Raw genomic sequence first — 8,597 nt, forward strand, 5'->3', positions numbered from 1 at the left:
GAGGGACCAGCACAGGCTCAGGGAGCTTGGGAGCTGTCACTAGCAGAAAGGGATGGCACCTTGACCTGAGGATGAGGCAAAGGAATCGTCAAGGAATAATTAGGCAGTCAAATCTGCGAGGACTTGGTGATCTGTTGGATAAGGGTTGCAGAAACTGGGGGAGACCTCCTCCAGGGTTCGAGTTCGTGTAAATGGCAAGACCTGGAGATGGAGAACAGTAGAAGAGGCCAGGATTGAGAGTGAAGACAACGAATTCAATTTTGAAAATGCTGAGTTAGAGGCAACTTTGAGATAGCCAAGTGGTGCTTCCAAGGTCCACCACTGGAAATCCAGCTCTGGAGGATACAGAAGAGGCCCAGACGTTCATAAGGGAGCCACTGGCACGGGAAAGGCCACCTTGGAGAGAAACCAGAATAAGAAGAAAGGGGGGGCCACTCCTTAAGGAACTCCAACATATATGTGGCAGGTGCCAGAAGCCGATACATACAGAGGAAAGTGGGAAGAAGCAACCATGTGGGAGAAAGACTCCAGGTGAACATCAGTGGTCAAGAGGATTGAACATCACTGAGAGGTTAAAGGAATCAAGAAGTAGAAAAATGTCCATTAGACAGGTACACTAGCATCAAGGTCACCGGTGACCCAGGACAGGGCCATGTCTGTGTGTGGATGAAGGGGCTCAGGAAGGCATTGTAAGGCACCCAACGCGGTGCCTGGCCCATGGCCAGCCCTCAGTAAATGTTGGCTCTTGTTAAATTCTCCCTTTAAAGTCTATAAAGCTCATATTCTTCTATGCTATTGAAGGGGGAAAAAAAGGAGACACAGGCTAACATTTTAATAGGAGAGCTTTAAGATTAAACCCAAAGAATTTCCCGACAGGAAGGCCTCTAAAATACCCATAAAGGCTATTAAAGAAGATGACAAAATCCCAGATGAAATTAGGATCAGGACGGATTCCTGCATGTCTGGGACAAGTTTGATGCAGCCTTCCTGCGAGGCAGGGGACCAACCCCAGTCACCGGGGCAGGTCACTTGTGCCCTGGGTGGCCCCTGCCCTTCCTCCCTGGCCCCCACGGAGATGAGAGCTGCGCAGTGAAGGAAAGCCTCCTCATTTCAACAGGGCTGGGCAGCCAAGGTAGACGTGAATAGAGCCATCCAGCAGAAAGCACCCAGAGGACAAGCACCAAAAAATATGCTTGAAGGGCCAGCCGAGTGGCCAGGATTACAATGTAATGCCCGGCCTCGGGTCAGTAATGGGGCGGTATTAGTCATCTCTTCAGACCCCAGCTCCATTATTTTTGCCGGAAATGTGAGAACAGCTCTCACTAATAACGTGTGGAATCACTTCCAACTATTTGCCTTTCAAGTCAGCCTCCTCAGGTCGGGTGACATATCTCGTTTAACAGGGGGTGCCATTAGCGGGGAGATTTAACATGTGGCTAAAAGCATTTGTAGCAGGAGCTGTGGGTGGGTTCCTTTTTAAGCTTCTGTGGCTGGTAACTTGCGTCTCTTCCCTCCATGCTGTTGGGTTTTGTTACTAAAGCCTTTTTCTTTTCTGAAGGAGGTTGGCCATTAACTCTCCCCTGCCCAGAGCATCCCCGGGCATGGACAGGGCAGGTCGAGAGCTGAATTAGGAGTCTCTCCGGCTCTCACCAGAACCCGCATCAGACTCGGCAGGCTGGCATGATTACTCCAGGCAGCTCGACATCGTCGTGCACCTGCCCCTCACCCTGCTTGGGTGACCTGGCGTCTCTATACGCTGATGTCTTACAGGAATAACTATAGCTTTGCCAACGCAACCACAAATCTACCAGGCCACAGAATTTGTATATCTGCCTGCAATATGAGTCTTGCCTCTTCCCACACCTTGAGAAGCCCAGAAGGCCATAAGAACAGAAAAAAAAAAAAAGGAACAGAGTTTCTAGAAGGGGAACCTGTCATTTGATTGAAGTTTCTTTTTTTTTTTTTACCAAGACTTGATTTTCTGAAGACTTGGGCTCTTTAAGACCCTGCCTGAGCATCCTAAAATTTTGTCTCTGAGTAAACTCCCCAACTTCCAGAGTCCCAATCTATCTGATCCTCAGATTCTTCATCGGAAAGATAGAGACAGTACTAGCCACGTCGAATAAGAGGCTACAATCAGAAGCATGGAACACAGTGCTTTGCACACAGAAGGGGCTCAATAAACACACGTCAGTTATCTCTCTTTTGGCTACATGTTATAAGTGATCAAGTCCCCAGTAGCCAAAGTGCCTAAATCAAGAGGGAATTTATTGGATTATGTAACAGACAAATCCAGAGCTAAGCCTGGTGTTAGACACCTAGAAGGTGACTCAGGAAACTCCCCAGGACAGAGTTTCTCTCTTCCCGTCCCTTGGCTACGCTTCCTCTGCCCCAGCTCCATGTCATGCAAGACCTGGTGCAGCAAATAGCAGCAGGTGCTTCAGAACCACATCCTCGCTATCCCCAGATGAATAGAGAAGGAGCTACTCTTCCCCTCCACAAAATTCACCTAAGTTCCCAGCTGGACACTCACTGGGTGACTTGGGTCATCCTTGAACCAATCACCATGCCTCCAGGTGGAAATGTGATCACTGGTCTAACCCTGAGTCTCAAACTTCACCTGGAAGGGAAGGATGCAGGGGGTGGGGGGCGGGTGCCCTATCTAATTCAAGGCACTGACAGTTGCATGAAAGATGTTTCCCCAAAAGAAATTTATAATTCTATTATTAAAAAAAAAAAGTGAGCAGAGAGGATGCTACGTGCCCAAACCTAGAACCATCCACTGCAAATAATAATTTCCCATCCTACCCCATGAGAAAGCGTGGATCGGACAGTAATATATACTATAGGAAAGCTTCGTGACCATATATTAGTAATATATGGCTTGTGCCCTTTAGAGTACTCCCCTCCATCTGCCTTCTGTTAGAATTCTTACTCTGGGTCTCTGTCACCTCCAGATGCCACACAGGACCAAGCACACGAAGGGAAATCTATTTACTCAGGAGGTCCCTTCAGCCACGCTAGCTCCGTGTGTCCAGCTCAGCTCTGTTCTTCACCTCCCTGCCCCTGACTGTTCCTCTGCTTAGGGTGTCACCGGCAGAGACCAGCGCACCTGGTGAGCTCTAAGGCAAGATGCTCCCAGAAGCTTCCTCCTCTGCTAGAATCAGCCTCTGTGATAGCAGCTTCTCTCACATCCTATCTCGGTGGTTTTCTTGGTCCCCCACCATGAAGAAAATCTCTGGGAGTGGATAGATCCTTATCTTTTCATCTCTGTTACCCTTGGTCCTTGGAATAACACCTGGCTCATGGAAAGCACCCACTTAAGTAGTGTAGTTACCCTCGATCTCACTCACAATCACCACCAAGAGCCTTGTCTGTCAGGGCTCCAGGAAGGGGGCAGGTTGTCCCCCTAGGGGGGCGGGTGGCAGTCAGCTAAAGCATCATACTAAAACCACGTTGAGTACAGAAGGAAAAGTAGAACTCACTGTGATTCCTTGCTCTCTATCAAGCTGGAGCAGATAAAGAGAGGGTGCAGGGTGGGTGGAGAATATAAGAGGGGCAGACCAGGGGATCCCTGGGTGGGTCAGCGGTTTAGCACCTTCTTTGGCCCAGGGTGTGATCCTGGAGACCCACCCACATCAGGCTCCCTGCATGGAGCCTGCTTCTCCCTCTGCCTGTCTCTCTCTCTTTCTCTCTTTCTCTCTCTATCTCTCATGAAAAAATAAATAAAATCTTTAAAAAAAAAAAAAAGAGGGGTAGATGGAGCCAGTGAGCATGGGGGCAGGGGGATTGAGGCTTGATTCAGGGTGTGATTGGTACCCATGAGGAAGCAGGAGGGCAAATTAGTGGGGAGCTGGCAGCAGAGACCCTCGAAGGTTGAGAGCCAGTACAACTGGGGTTCTGGATGGTCAGGCCCGTCGCAGCATGATGCCAGTGGCATCAGGGGAAATCAAGAGGAACAGGCCCAGCCCCCTGGGATGGGAGGGGAGGGGCCAGAGAGGGGACCAGTACTAACTATTCAGGTGACACTGGAGCTCTGCTCCCAGGCGGGCGGGCTGTCTGGCGAAGCGAGGCAGATCCCAGCGCTGCGAATGGGACCACTCTAGTAACAGCCAAAGGAAGGGCGTCTGCCCTCACCAGGCTGGATCTTGATCTATGGGCAGACATCCAAGCACAGCGCGGCCCCTGCCAGTAAGATGGAACAGCCGGTGCCCACCTAGCCTGCTTAAGGCAGGCTCTGAACCCGGGCAGGGCTGAGCCTGTAGGAAAGGGCCGGGGTGCCTGTGCCCTGCGGGGCTGGGGAAGGCAAGGATGCCAGGCTGGGCCATGTGAGACTTCCTGGCAGACTCCCAGACCGAGGATGTGTCTGGGGCCAGGGGCTGAGCCACTGCCAGCACCGTCTGACCTCACGGATCCCCTAGTCAACAAGCAGCAAGAACAGGAGACTCTGGAGGCTCCCTCAGCTTTGGAGAAAGCTCTGCAAACAAAACTCCGCTTTTAGGGGTTAATCCGAAGCCCCAGGAGGGGGCGGAGGGCCTCCTCTGAAGGGCAGAGCCAGTGAGTGGGCTGAGACCAAAGGAAAGGCCTGGACTGCCGGCCTGAGATTAGTTTGGCAGCAGCTCCAAAGAGCAGCCTTTCAATCGCTGGTCTTGTCTGAGCCCTCAAAAGCACTGGCTGCCTCCCACCAGCCCAGCTAATGGGGCTGAGCGGCCAGGGCCGCGACCTCTGTCTCCCTGGCTCATGGTCTGCGCTCGGAACCTCACCTCCCCAGCAGCCACGGGGACCAAGGACTCTTGGTCTGTGTGCATCCTGCCTTTGCGTGTTTTCTCAGCTCCCACTGCGCCCCGGCATCGTGCCTCCTGGTCCCCACCTGGCGCTACTCCCACCAGCCTGCGGACCCCACAGCCATCTGCCCTTTGGCCAGGCCGTGGCTGGGGCTCCAGGCCTATGCCTGGTGGGGTGTCGGGGAGTGGGTGCCCCGCAGGTGATTGGTGAGAGGAGAGGGCGGCAGAGAGGGGCTGGGTCCCCGTCCCCCAGCTCTGGAACACGGGGAGCGCGGACTCGGAGCCGTGTGCGCCTCTTGGAGATCACACCCACTCAGGGCCGGCTCCGCGGGGAGGAAACTCAGACCGAAATGCACGACTCGCTGAAGAGCAGGGCTGGGTGGGCCCCGGTTTCCCTGGGCTCTGAATTTCTAGAACGTGCGGGTCTCCAAGGCCAGGCGTCCCGGTGCCCCCTGCCCTGGGCCCCGCCAGCCTTTCCCCACCCCAGGGCCCCTGCGAGCGAGCGCCTGCCAGGCCAGGGGGTGGGGACTCCAGGCTGGCGGGGTGCGGCGGGGGCTGCCGGCTTGGTGGCGGCCCCAGGGAGGGAGAGACGCGCTGAAGAAAAGGGGGAGAAGGAACACGAGAGAGGAGAGCGCTTCCCATCCGGGGGGCCGCCGCGGGTCCCCGCATCGCGGTCGGCCCCCCCAGGCCCCGCCCATGGGCTGCCCCCCGCCTTCTGCGCTGGCGCCTGCGGTGGAGCCCGAGGGCTGGGAACACTCCCTGCTCAGCCCGCCTTCGGCCGGGAGGGGCCCCCTGCGAGCAAGCACGCGCACACACACGCGCGCACACACACACGGGCGCGCACACACACCTGCCACCGGGGGAGGAGAGAACCGGCCGGCCGGGAGGCTGGCAGCCGGGCAGCAGCCTGGCGCACAGACGGGAGGGGAGCTGGGGAAAGGGATGGGGAGAGAGAAGGCTGGGGACTCCCCGCATACCCCGGGAGTGGGCGGGAGCTGAACCCCAGCCTTCTGCACAGGTGTCCCCACTTGCCCCTGGTCCCCCAAAGAGACAGCAGATCATCGGAACCCCAGAATGGAAGGCCGGGCTGCTGCCCCTCACCTGCCCCATTCCAGGCTCCCAGCTTGCTCAGGTGGACCCCCAAAGCCGCGGGTAATCCCTACCCCCAGCTCGTCCCCTTGCCTATGGGCAGCCACCTCTTCTGCCTTCCCCAAAGAGAACCGCTTCTCAAATGCCAAAGGCTTGCCTCCTCGGTGCTCAGCGTCAGCGCTCCCAGGAGGTAGATGGGAGTCGGTGACCCTGGGCCAGGGTGCCTAGCTGCTCCTCAGGATAGGGAGGACCGGTGTTTTCTCAAGCTTATGTAGAGCACAGCTTCTAACTAAGCGCACTCTTCCCATCCTCTCTCCAGGCTGCCTGGCTTCAGCTCCTCTGAGGAAACAAAGATAGCGCCGGGACCACCATTAGCCAAATCTCCTGTGACCTTAAGAAAGGACCCTGGGCACCCCATCATTAACCTCACTAGGTTTCGCTTGAGGTCAGGTACCCCACCTCAGCACCCCTGCCCCCCAGAGGACTTTCCTCATCACTCCAGCCCACACCGACTCTCCTCCCCACTGAACCTATGCATTGGACATCTGCTGGACACAATGCCATGCTTGCTAAGGGTCTGGTTTTGCTCTCTAATAGTTTCAAGTGCCTACGCTTGACTCTCCCAAGGAAGGTAAAATCATCACAACAGTATCTCTCTTTTCTTGTTTTGATTCCCATGGAGCTGAGCTTAGATTTGTGTAGGATAAACACTCAATAGATGCCCATGGACTTGGCTAATGACTGGACAGACTTGCAAGGGACACTGCCCCATCAGGAAAGAAAGATGGCCTTCCTCTTCTCCTCTCCACCGGAGAAATCCGAGGTCTTGTGTCCTGGAGCAGCAGAAATCAGCTCTCCTCCCCATCCCTGCTTGCCTCCACCCCACCCCACCCCCTTGGCCTCCTGGATCTCTGTGGGTTTGGAGAGGCCAGTGCTTGTGGCTCTTACCAACATCAATTTGCAGCCACTAGGATGCAGCTGCACCCTATGCTGCGTTCATAAATTAATCTCCTGGGATTAGATTCTGTGTTTTAGTAACACTCCCGAGGCATTGTATTTACACATTAATAATAAAAGAAAAAAGTGAGACAAGTTCTGACAACTTTCAATAACATTCAGAAATAAAGTGTGAGGTGCGGAAGTGTCCAAAGTTAATTAAGACCATTTGGTGTGGACGGGGGTGGGGAGTGGTGCCTGCCGCTCTCAGACAGGTGCTATTTCTGAAACCCAATTTCCCTGTCTGTAATGTACCTGATGCCTGCAGAAAAAGAGATGCTGAAACAAACTGAACTAGCAGCATGAGCTTGGACCTTCTCTTGTTTTGTTCTACAGTGCCTTGGACACTTGCCAGAATTTGTGGAGGGTCCCTAGGAAAAGAGGTTTTTGGCCCTACCCTGTGGAGATCAGATGGTGTGTCCAGACCATTTACACCCATTTCATGCAAGTAAGGTAGGGTCCTGGGGAAAGGTAAAGCATCCTCTATTCCTTGGGGAGGGGGCAGCAGCGTACCTTTTCACTAACAGCTTTAAGAGCCTTCTAGACATTTACCTGACAAGAACTTCATCCCAGAACGGGAAGGGAAATGGTCTGGAAACAACAACAACAAAAAAAGGGACTCTGGGCATATTCCTAAAACAGGGGAAGGAGGGCACCTGGGTGACTCAGTCGATTGAGCGTCCGACTCTTGATTTTGGCTCAGGTCATGATCTCAGGGTCAAGGGATCAAGCACCCCCATCTGGCTATGAGCTGGTGGGCGGGGTGTCTGCTTGAGGGTTGTCTCCCTCTCCCTCTTCCTCTCCCCCCACACTCACATACCCACTCTTTGTTTCTCTCAAATAAATAGGCAAATATTGAAAAAAAAAAAAAAAGAGGATGGAGTGAAGCTGGAGTGAAGCTGGGCTTCCCCGCCCCATAATGGGTATGATTTAGTGCACAAATACCTGTATTTTAAGCTTACATATGCATATACATTTTTGGATTTTCTTCATTTCCATTTTAGTTTCTCTCAATTTTAGAAGAGCTTTTTTTGTGTTTTTTGTTTTGTTTCATTTTTTGGGTTGTTGGTTTTTTTTTAATGCAAAGTCTTTCTGGGGCGAATAAGAAAAAGAGGAAGAAGGGATTCTCTTTATTTCTGTCTTGAGCTCACAGGGACTTCTGGGTTTGGGGTGTGGCAGGAGAGAAGGGAGAAACTCAGAGGAAGGTTTCCAGTATCTTCTTGGAGCTCTTTATTCCCCTACCCTGGGCTATTTTGTGTTTTGTTCATCTAAGGAGCCTACTTTAGGCTACCCCCATGGGATTTCCCTTGACTTTCATATGGAGAGTAGACATGAAGTCTACAGCACCAGACTCCTATGCCACATCCCAAACTGTACCTGATTCCAGTTCATCACTCTCAATCTTTGATTGAGCCTATTCATCCAAGAGAGAGAAGACATAAGAGCTCATGGAAATGGAAGTTTGGAGGAAAAGTGACCATCCGTGTTGCCAATACAGCCCAAGATTTCCAACTTAAGATTTTCGGTGGGTGATGATAGGTCTTGTTTTCCATTTTGGACCTCTTGCTCTTAACTCCAAAAAGGGTTTCTCAATAGCCAGACAGATTTTGCCTTGCTTGTGCAACATGAGTTTTCATGGGCAATGATATTTCCTTAAAAAAATAAGGATTGGATCTAGCCAGGTGCTTTATCTGCGCCCTTCATCCCAACTCTCTCAACAGGGAGCAA

Source organism: Canis lupus, chromosome 5 (assembly GCF_011100685.1).
Source record: "Canis lupus familiaris isolate Mischka breed German Shepherd chromosome 5, alternate assembly UU_Cfam_GSD_1.0, whole genome shotgun sequence".
NCBI lineage: Eukaryota > Metazoa > Chordata > Mammalia > Carnivora > Canidae > Canis > Canis lupus.